The sequence below is a fragment of the Mytilus galloprovincialis genome, chromosome 6, assembly GCF_965363235.1.
Source record: "Mytilus galloprovincialis chromosome 6, xbMytGall1.hap1.1, whole genome shotgun sequence".
In the NCBI taxonomy this organism is placed as follows: Eukaryota; Metazoa; Mollusca; class Bivalvia; order Mytilida; family Mytilidae; genus Mytilus; species Mytilus galloprovincialis.
Genome location: NC_134843.1, coordinates 66,035,451 through 66,047,815, shown reverse-complemented (window position 1 = coordinate 66,047,815; position 12,365 = coordinate 66,035,451). Strand labels below are relative to the sequence as shown.

Sequence of the window (12,365 nt, the reverse complement as noted above, 5' to 3'; positions counted from 1 at the left end):
CAGTATGTTTTCTGTTCTGTGCGTCTGTTCGTTCATTCGTTCGTTTGTCCGTTCGTGTGTTCTTCCATTCGTCCGTTCGTCCGTCTGTCCCGCTTCAGGTAAAAGTTTTTGGTCCCCAATTTCACGGTCCACTGAACATAGAAAATGATAGTAGAAATTGATGTTAAAGTTTTTGGTCAAGGTAGTTTTTGATGCAGATGAAATCCAGTCAACTTGAAACTTAATATACATGTTCCCTATGATATTATGTTTCTAATTCAAATTCCAAATTAGAGTTTTTTTCACCCCAATTTCATGGTCCATAGAACATAGACAATAATAGTGCGAGTGGGGCATTCGTGTACTTTGGACACATTATTGTTTTTTTTTTAATAAATTACTTTTCTTAGTTTTTTAAAACTTTCTTAGATGGATATTTGAAAATATGTTGTGAAATTATAAATGAAAATGCTTAAAATTTGGCTACTTACTAAAAAGATGTTATCAACATGTTTGTGTAAGAAGATGTCACTAATGCTGTGCTAGTTCAATCAATTTTAAGGTTTTCATTGCCAAAGATTTGGAATATTTGAAGCAAGATGTTCGTTTAAGTTCAATTAAAATACGCTTTAATATAGGAATATAGATTTGATGATTAATTCAGGAGTTTTAAACTTCAGTTTCAATTGATAAAAAAAAAATATATATAACATGGATATATGTCTTCGATTCACCCCATTGAATTTTATTGTTGAGTAAGATAATGTAATGTTGATTTTGGAAAAACAACATGTTTAAAAAACCAATACCATGTGACATACATTGTATGACGACGTATTGCCACTCGTTACTTTTCGATCGAATCTACGAAAAGAGCTTACGATTTTTTTTATGAAAAAGTAATAATCTTACGATTAGACAAACAACTGACGTAAGCTCTGTATACAAGGACGAATGTTTTGGGAACGATGTCCAGTTTTTTTATCAATGTTCTGAAGTTATTTTATTCTTTACTTTTAGTTTCATTTGCATGTCCAAACAGATGGTTAAAGTACGAAAATAAATGCTACTACTTTAGCGATGAGGAAAAAACTTGGGACCAAGCTAGGGTTTGTATTATGTTTTTTATGGACATGATATATTGCTACTGACATTGTTACATCCCTTATTATTGTTGAATTTTGAAAGAGGTGAAAACTGTAGTTTCATTTACAAAAGAAAATAAAAATATGAGACAAATATACATCAGACATGCATACAATCTAATATTTAATTTCTAGTTTATATTGTAGTAAGAAAATATGTTCACTCATTATTCGTAAACGTTATATGTTTAGTATGTTTGCAAGGTAGTTGACGGGTTTCAATATACCGCCTACCAGTGATTGCCAGTGATGAAACAAATAAGCAAATTATAAAAAAAATGGCTGATATCAACATGCTCTCTGCAACTTTGGTATCTGTCGATTAGGATTTCACCAATAGAACTTTTGACTTATAGTTATCAATTTGATACTAATGTTTTGATCCAATGATTTAATTATTAACCTTGGATCCCGTGGACAAATATTGAAGACAAAAGTCGTACATAACACAAGATTATTATTTATAAAAGATATATGATACATTTTCAATAGTATAGGAAAATATAAAATGTTTCTAAAGAGCTTTAGAAACTACCAGAAAGGCAACGATTGGATTCACTTCACGTATACAATCCATTTATCTATACTGTTTCATATTTCATAGTTTTGCACGTTTATTGAAAGCATATAAATTCTAATCTTTACATGATATAAAGCAATATGCATGACCAGTGAAATATCGTAATACCATTTGATGTTTGTTATTATAGCTGACGTGCGAGTATAATGGAAGTAGGCTAGTAGAAGTCGGTTCTAGTTGTGAAAGCGACTTTTTGAAGATGACAGCAGATGTATATGACAAATGTATGTATATTAAATGCAATGTACTTATCAAACATAACATTTTTACTAATGAATATATATATTGCAACGTCATGAATCACCAAGAAAGTAACGGTAACGGTTTTAATTTTTTTCATGTACAGTAAGACCATTCCAGATCTGTTGAATTTTCATAAATCGTATTTTATTAAGTCATGAACATTTTATTTTCAAAAGCTAAAACATTTTGGTATAACGAATATTGTATCATTAAGTGTATTTCCTACACATGGTGTCAACATTTTTGCTCAGCTGCAGTGTACGGATATGAATATGCGATAAATTAATATGTATTCATACGCTAATAATATTTATACGCCTCATTTCTTGGTATTGTTTATCTGTATTGATTATAAGAATACCATGCAAAGGTGGCCATTGATTGTTCTTGACCATGTTTACCATATTTAAATTGTATCTGTAATAATCTACATTATTCTCATAATGTGAAAATAGTTTGTAGTTTTTTACATGCATTAACTTTGAATAACTTTTAGTCTTTAGTTTTCTATGTGTCTTCTGTACTATTATTTGTCTGTTTGTCTTTTTATCTTTACCCATGGCGTTCTCAGTTTATTTTCGATCTATGAGTTTGACTGTCCCTTTGGTATCTTTCGCCCTTCTTTTGTAGCTTACTGGCTAGATGAAAGTGACTGACAAAGTGAAGGTTCTTGGATGTGGGTCAGTAGTGTGACAAAATTTTCATTTACTGATTGGTATGCAACAGAACCAAGTAACTCTGCAGGAGAAAATTGTATTCGCATCACGATGCACTTAGACTTCAAATGGGGGGATGCCTTATGTAGCGACCAACTCAGATTCATATGTGAAAAAAGTCAGTTTATATTTAAAGTCACTGTGTTATCAATATTTTTTTACCTGAAACATTCAACGCTTTATAAAATTTGTACGTGTAGGTTAACAATTTCTAACAACCATAAGATAACTACACGTGAATCCCTTTAAGATATCAAGCGAATGATCAATCAGTGTTTCACACTGTTTGATAATAAAAAATGCAAAAGATATTATTTTACTTACTTACTAAAAGGAGGATCGTCTTACCTGTCAATCACCCTTGAGATAACTCGCGGAATTTGGATAGGTTTGAGTTTTGTATACTATTGTTTATCTTTTGGTCTTTTTTCTTTTATGGCGTTGTCAGTTAGTTTTCGAATTATGATTTCATATGCCACTTATGTATCGTTCACCCCTCTTTTATTAGCCAGCATTACTATGGTTCTTGTAAGTTGTATTCAAAATGAAGCATCGGCAAATAATATTTCAAAGTATGTATAAATGAGGTTTTAAGGAGGCTCGTGGGTACAAAAATTTCAGGAAAAAATTAAACCATTATTTTTTTATTACAAATTTTATTCATTACACTATTAGTTATTACTTTATGATTTGGTACAAAAATCAACCAAAAAAATCAATTCATATCGGCCCCAGAAGACTTTTAAAATGTTTATATCATTGGAAAAGCTCCAAATTATCTCCCTTTGGTGCAAAAATGCCATTTTTTGGCATTAAATTTTAAATATCTTTTTTAACTCATGGTGACCTATATATTTATTATTGTTTTCAAATAAGCTATACATAAACTAAATAATTGTAAAATTTAAGCGATTTCTGTAATTAGGTTATTTTTTTATTTCGATATTACCTCAATTTCGCCTATTGGTTCAACAGAAAAAAAGGCCATTAACAAAAATGTATGCTTCTTCCGGAGGATGATTGTGAGTTAAATGAACGGTGACTCCATTTTTTTATTTCATTTTTCTTTTAAGTATAGGATAAAGTTCATTTATAAAAAAATATAGCGAAATCCTATATTAGAAAAAAAAAGATTTATACCCAGGAGCCCCCTTCATCATTTTTGCTAGTTTTGTTGTTTTTTCGTTTTTTTTCTGTCAAATATTTGGATTCGTCTGACTTTCTCCATGTAGTGCCGTTAAATTCGTACCCTTCTATCCGTACTTTTATTTTATAGTTGCATTACTTACACTTTAAAAAGCAATGTCAAGTGCCCATGTTAAATGTATGTCAAAATTAAGAAAGAAGCATTTTCCGCCAAATATTTCTTTGTTTTATATCATTAAATAAAGGATATGGTCAATTTATAACAGACTTTTGAAATCTTGTTATTTGAAAATAGAGTAAGAACACGGATTGTGTATAATGTATGATTTTTGTACCAGTCCTTAATATTGGAATATGTTCTTGGAATTGTCCTATATTTTTGCACATAGCAAGACTGAAAAATATACACGTATAGTGTTAAAATGTCAGTCTGACATTGTGCTGAGATAACTTTATTGTTATAACTACAACTTGGTCAATACCCTCTATCTGTGAATTTGATGTACTAGATCTTATCATTTTGAAAGTAGTTAGAATAGCGGTAATAACATGACAGTAACTGTTACATTTAGATATTAAATTAACATCAATATCTTTGTTGCTGGGCTATAAATCTACAAGATAATTACCAACTGAATAACCAATACAGGCAACAGTAGTATACCACTGTTCGAAATTCTCGAATCGATTGAGAAAAAACAAATCCGGTTACCAAAATAAAACCGAGGGAAACACATCAACTGTAAGAGGAAAGCAACGAAACAACAGAAAAACTGAAAAGTGAAAAAAAACACAACGCAGCACACACAGAAAAGAAACATAAGATAACAACTTCCATTTTCCTAATATGGTATAGGACATTTAAAGAAAAAATGGTGGGTTGTACCTGGTTTTGTGCCAAGCAAAACCTCGCATCTTTATTGCAATGTAAAATATAACATTAAAATGACACCATTACATGACATGAATATAGTAAAAACAAATGCAAGAACATTCAGGTCAAAGAAACACAATACAATAGTACATTTCGATATGCTAACGACAGATTAAAAACCAACACGTAAAACATCAGGCATGAAAATATGGATTTCATTTTTTCTTTATTTGCTGATATGCCGCTTTTGAAATCATCTTACATTGAGAAAGGTAAAACCTTCGAGCAAAACTCATTTTCTGTGTTCAAAATTTCGTCAATACTTTTGATTCTATTTTGTGTTATCACCTTTTTTACGTTATAAATTTATTTTTTGTTATTGAATTTCAGTTGTTTCCAATAAACAAGCTGAAGCCTTATCTTAGTTATTGTAATTACGCGATTCACTATATAAGTCTTCGGTAGCTTATGTTAAAAAATCAACATTGCTTTATACAATTTGTTTTCAAGTTTTGTTAAGGCTTACCTTAAATTCACTTTTGTCTATATGTTTCTTATAAGTTACTTTCCTTATACATGTACGTTATTTACTTCTAAACGTTCAATATATTTTTGTTTCAGGGTCGAGTAATTGAATTGGAAATGATCAGACCTAGCACATGTAGCAACAAACACTTTTTAAATGTCATTGAATTAGTTGTGATGTCAGGACGAATGCTATGTAATTTTGTTTGAAATGCAGATGTAATGATTGATGTTTTTGTTTGTTGTTGAATTTTACTGAAGAGTCATAAGTAATATTGCAATATCACAATAATAATAATCTTTTATTCGTAAGCAATACAACTTATAGAATTAGATTGAAGATATAGATAAGATTGAATAATTTTCTATTTACACGATTGATACATGTAGTTCTGTCAAGTCTTTTGATTTAAAATAAAAGTGGTCATTAAATGCGGACACTTGAACCTGGTTTATTTTTTAAGTTTAAAAGAATCTGTAAAATCAAAGCCATGTACACGAGCTTTTCTGTTCCTAAACAAAGGTTATGTAATTGGTTCGTACTTTAACTTATTATTTTTTGCAATCAAATGTTTTGTTTTATTTTGCTCTAATTGTAGATGACTGTTTAAAAAAACACAAATTTCATTGATTTATTTTGATATTTACAAAATTAAGTAGAAAGGCTACGTTACCCACCATTTTACTCTATCCTAAAATTGAGAATGGAAATGGTGAATGTGTCAATGAGACAACAAACCGACCATAGAACAGACAACAGCAGAAGGTCACCAATACGTCTTCAATATTGCGAGAAATTCCTGCAACCGAAGACGTGGCTCTAAACAAATATATATATACTAGTTCAGTGATAATGAACGCCATACTAAACTCCGAATGATACACAAGAAACTAAAATTAAAAATACCACAAGACTAACAAAAGCCAGAGGCTCCTGACTTTGGACAGGCGCAAAATGCGGCGGGGTTAAACATATTTATGAGATCTCAACCCTCCCTCTATACCTCTAGCCAATGTAGAAAAGTGAACGCATATTAATACGCACATTAAAATTCAGTTCAAGACAGTTCCGAGTCTGATGTCAAAAGATCTAACAAAAGAAAATAAACAAAATGACAAGTATACATAAATAACAACAGACTACTAGCAGTTAACTGACATGCCATCTCAAGACTTCAAGTAAACTGATTGAAAAATTATGTCTTCATCATATAAATATCAGACACAATCCCTCCAGTTAGGGGTTTAGTATCTTATTACCATCATAAAATATATGAGAAGAACATAACCAATGGCATGTCAACAAATGGTTTTTAAATAAATGTGTTTAGTTCCGATGCACAGACCCTATAAGTGAATCAATATTAACTCCAAAATATGCAATCTTTAATGACCTGCCAACAGTATCGTAGCTATATCCCTTCTTAATATATACTCATTAAATGTCAGAATAGGTTTTGATTTTTTTTTATTTATGTACCCAAATGCATCCACAATTATGATCATAAAATTTTGTATTCATGGTAAGCACTGAAAAAATGCAAAAAACTGAAAATATGTATAAATCTCATCTGGACCCATTTTCTCAGTCAAGGTCACATTTTGGTTGTTAAACGGTAGGGAATTATCGTTGACTTTTTGATAAGCTGTACATTTGTTGGAAAAAAAGTTAACGATTCCTTATATAATCTTATATAATTAACATCTCTGCACTTGCTCAATTCTTTATGCAGATTACTCTAAATACAACCTATAAAAAACAAACTTATAACGTGGATATAACATAAATTTGGATTAATGTACAGTTCATTTCTTTTTACATAACAAAAGCATAGGTTTTAATTTCAGGCAATACTTATCTAAGATTCACGAGGCTATCATTTTAGAGCCCTTTTGATTACAGAGTTATTGTGTATAAACATCTTTGATATTCCCGGTGTTTGTATTTTGGTGACGGCTGTTCAATAATACAATTTATTAAAAAAACAATTACAGGTTTTGATTTGATTTGAAAAAAGGGAAAAATGAAGCAAAAGAACTTACAGATTGGACGCAAACTTTCAAATCCACGAAAGATGTCAAATAATTTGGAAAACCCATTGAGTGCAATAAAAATTTAATTAAGCAAACATATGCTAACCAGTGGGGTGAGGGAACGCAGACTTGGATTTTAAACTAATATATAAAACGCACATTTCCACATTCAGCAGTAGTGCTCAAAACAGCCAGAAGGCTGAAACCATTATGAAATTGAAGAGCGTGAAAAATTTACAAAATCTGTATATTCCAAAATTTGCTTCGGTAGAAAAAAAACGTGTTTATTGATTTTCTAAACATCGTACTACCAGTCAATATAAAAATCGATTTCTTTCAATAATTCTTTTAATAGCAGAGGAAAACTGAATACTAGTACTGGACAAATGATCAAAGTACCATAACGGGCAAAGCGGTCACTAGCAATACCATCGACCACATGGTTATAAAAACTCATTAGAGATATCAAGCTAATAATATATACCGTAGAAAATTTATTTATGAACAAGTAGTTGTTATAAGTTTTTGTTTGTCAGATCATACTTGCACATTGTAGTTACGAACTATAGACGTTACACTAAAAAGATATAATAGTGTTCATTTACATGTAGGTCTACAAACTCAGGATATTCATGTAATAGATAGAAATTATTATATGACGAAAAAGAACCATGTGTAAGATTATAACATGATTAAGATTAAAACACAATGTTGAATGATGTACCCTTTTTTGTCATTTTTACTTATTATGTCTGTTTGTTTTGTTCACACACCGTTGTCAATATAATGAAATTTGATACGACTGGTATACAAGTGAGAGATTTATAAACCAAGGATTAATCCACCGTTTCTAAAAAAATGTCTGTACCTAGTAAAGAATATGACAGTTGTTAAAGAAGAGAGGTGAAAGATTCCAGAGGTACAGTCAAACTCATGAATTGAAAATAAACTGACAACGATGTGGCTAAAAATGAAAAAGACAAACAGACAAATAATAGTACACAAGACATAACATAGAAAACTACAGACTAAGAAACACGAACCCCACGAAAACTGGGGGTGATCGCAGGTGCTCCTGAAGGGAAAGCAAATCCTGAACCACATGTGGCACCCGTCGTGTTGCTCATGTTATTACAAACCCGATAAATAGTCTAATTCGGTATGTCACATTCGTGAAAAGGAAACGGGATTGTAGTTACGACATAAGGAACATATTCGATATCATCAATGAAATGAATACTTCATAACGGTCAACCAACTCGTCATGGAGTCCGTAAAATTAACGAATTATTATTTAGAGTTTAAGAGATCTTAATGTCAGAAGGTAATTTTCAAATTTTTTAAATACATTTTCATAGATGAATTTCCATACTTAGAGTAAGAGAGTGTAATGAACTAATATTCACTCTAAATTTCTATCAGTAGTACCCGTCTCAGCATCTCTAATAATACTTCAAATATCAATTCATCAAACTCAACACATATGTTGTCGATCAGAATGTTTACCTACATACCCGAGATCACATGACTACAGTGTTAACAACTATCAAAGATTAATGCAGGATCTCGCGGGATCTTATTTCATAGAAGAACGTTACGACAACCGAAAGGTTTATACAAATGCAAATATATTAATATTCAGGTGACAGTAGTTCACTGATGTTCAAATCTCGTTGACTAATAAAGACGAGACCAAACAAGGAAGCAAACACAACTTGAGGGAATCGCATGGTGTTTAAAAAAAAGCTAAACCACTGAGCATCAGTCTAAATCTCATAATCGGTAATAAAACCCAATAGGTAAATTATAAAGAAGCAATTGACGACTTTACTGTAGTCAAAGATCTTAGACTGAAAAACAACATGTTGCCAGTAGTTGAAACAACGATACATCGTATCCATTTACCAATTTGTGACCATGAAACCTACGTAGTGTTGGTTTCAATTGTTCTCATAACTTTCTTGGAGATGTTTTTGTGTTAGGTGCAAACTTATGTTAAAAAATTCCTCAAAGTATTGATAAACACGACAGTCTTTTGTGGATAGTTGTCTCATTGGCAATCATACCACATCTTCTTTTTTATAGTTACTTACTAACTTGAGGTAGCACAATACAAAGATTTTTTCACCCCAAATCAGACAACTCTAAAATGATGTAATTCCTCTCATCCTTCTTTGAATTTTAAAAATTAGGTACCAAAAGAAAGAAGAAAGATTAATCTTTCAAATTGTGATAATTACATTATGACATAATTAATACATTCTTGTACAACACAATTTGACCTACAAAACCGTGTCTCAAATTTCTTCTGTGGTATTTCATTCCCTCATCAACCTTCAATGATGTTTGAGACATCAATTTATAAGAGATCACTAAATTCAATTGGGCATAACATTTGTTCTTTTGATGTTTTTTGGAAATCTGAGACACGGATTTGGAGGTCAAACTGTGTTGTACAAGAATCTATAAAATATTTTGGAATGCTATGAATAACAAAGAAGTTAAATCAATTCAAGTGTGAACATCACAGTATAGCAACTAACTACATAACAATTAATTATGTAATAATTATGTCAAATGAAATTATCACAATTTTAAAGATTAATCATTCTTCTTTTTAAATTTAAAGGAGGATGAAATGAACTACATCAGTTTAAAAATGTCTGCTGGGAGTGAAAAACCTTTGCATTGTGCTACCTTAAACATGGTCACGCCATACAAGTATCAGAGGGTATGTAACTGCTTAGAAATGGAAATGTCACAACCGGAAACGTAAACGCATTACGTTTGTCATGTATTTTAGTTTTAAGTTATCAATCTATGTCCATATTGGGAACAAAATCGGAAGCAGACATTCTACATACATTATATCCTTAGAATTAAGTAAGCTAGGACATATGAGAAGCAAACACTAATTAAATGGAGGTCATTGGATGACAGGACATAATCAATATATCTGAAAAGAAATTCAAAAGCTTTTAAATTCTTTTTCTACTTTTGTCTTTGTGAATGCTCTGTCTGCATTCTGCTTCATATGAGTACAAGGGCAAACGACCAGTAGTAGTGCAAAATAATTACTATGGGACAACTGACTTAACAGGAGGTCCTTTTTTATCAGAAGGTTTACAAAAAACAACAGTAATTTAAACATTATATTGTACTTTTATTTAATGCCAAAATGTTTTAAATCAAATCTGTAACAAATGTGTACGAATTAATTTAATCATGTATTATACACTTTTTGATGAAGATGCTTTGAGGTTATTAATAGTTGCAAATTAATTTTTAAAGTTGTATGCCCCTATGAACTGACCTTTTAACACGATATAGTAGCTAACTTCAAAAGCAATGATTGGTCAATTATCTAAAATGTATATAATTTAGATAAAATAATCACAGTGGCAAATACAAATATGAAATTATATATTCGTGTGAGATGTTTCTATTATTAGTTACCATCATTTACTTAAATGTAATGATTTACAACAAAGTTAGAAATAAACTTCTATTGAAGAATTTCTGAATGCATGTATTCCGTTCTCCGTTAAACAAAATCAAGTAAACTTTAATATTGAATATGTGCCAAAATTTTGGTCAGGAATATGATTACCTGATAGCGTTAAAATTAATATCAGTAATCTGTGCACAACACGGTTTTATGGAGTAACTTACACCACGAACGCTTCAGAATAAAATTTTGGAGTTATACTATTAATAAGCTTTTGTGAGAAATACCTGTATCGGAATAAAATCTAGTAAATTGCTTATACCTAAACTAAAACTCTGGCAAATAAAAATAATTTAAATCTATTGGTATAGATTTATAAGCAAAAATATAGATTATAAGAAGAAAAGCTGTAGTCGAGAAAATCCTGTTAATCTTACATAAATTTTATTTTGTAGTATCATGTAAGTGGGGCGGGTATTTATGAATCTAGCCATAAACTTCGATTTATAAGAGTGAAACAAGAAACCTGAAATAAAATTGACATTTGCAATTTTGCATCGTTTTTTTTTTTAAATTATAATTAATACAGAGGTATGATGAACAACATCACCAATTTCCATGAATCGTAGTCCTTTAGGGTATATTAATCAGATGCATTTGAAACATATGTATTTGAAAGCCCTCGCATTTGATTAATTGTGTGTATAGATGTATAATTTTACCGTTTGTATAAGAGTTATTAATGGCTGCTTGTGGTTTGTTTGCCCGGGCTGTTGTTCGTTTTGGTTGTTTTTTAGTATTAGTCATTGCAATGTCAACATAAAAAAGAAAATTTGGTATGAGTGTCTGTTCGTTTTCGACTTGTGAGTTTAATAATCAATTTGGCATATTTTACTCTCTCTTTTAGCATTTTATGCTTTGTACTACACTGATACATATGTACTGAGTCGTAATTTCATTGTGCGATAGTCACAATTTGCTGATTTACACAATGTCATAATCACACACATTATAAAGACTCAAACTAGACGAGTCTTTGTTCTTAATACAAGGCAAAATACATAAAAAAAATTGTTTTTAGAAAACTGGACCGACTTCTTTAAAAAAAAATAATATTCAGTTAATTTATCTGCCTTTGACTAATAGTATTGTGAAACTGAAAATCTTTGGCATAATTTTCCCGCAAATTAACGATTTAACAAATGTCTGCATAGTTCAAAATAATTAATAATATCTAACAGAATGAAATAAATTTTAAAAATAATCATCTTAATTTCTCATATAAACTCAAAATCTTCAATGGGGATAATACAATCAAAACAAAAACCAAAAATATACAAATTACTGCTGTTGTTGGTGAAATTTACAAAGTAATAAGATACCAGCGATAACAATGATTTAGCATTACAACAGCAGGCAATTATTTGTTCTTTTTGATAAATATCTGCTTAATTTTGTGCTAATTCTTTACAAACCGTGCGAGGGCTGTATAGCCAGTTAAGGTCGTGAAAAATTACCATCATCATCTATTCTTTTAACTATAAAATTCTATGGTTAATGTATAAATGCCATAACCATTAATGAAGGACTAGATGTCCACGATAATACTAATTAGTACATATAAATATATCCTTATGGTCATTTTCAAATGTTGAAAAGCAAAAAATTGACTTTG

General features: G+C 30.5%; 1 long non-coding RNA gene across 1 annotated transcript; it reads left to right on the top strand.

Annotated features, from left to right (window-relative positions):
- Positions 1–997: 997 nt before the first annotated feature.
- LOC143078268 (uncharacterized) lies at positions 998–5,488 on the top strand. Its single transcript, XR_012979143.1, has 3 exons — positions 998–1,088; positions 1,835–1,928; positions 5,305–5,488. It is a non-coding gene; the product is annotated as an uncharacterized LOC143078268 (long non-coding RNA).
- Positions 5,489–12,365: the final 6,877 nt, after the last annotated feature.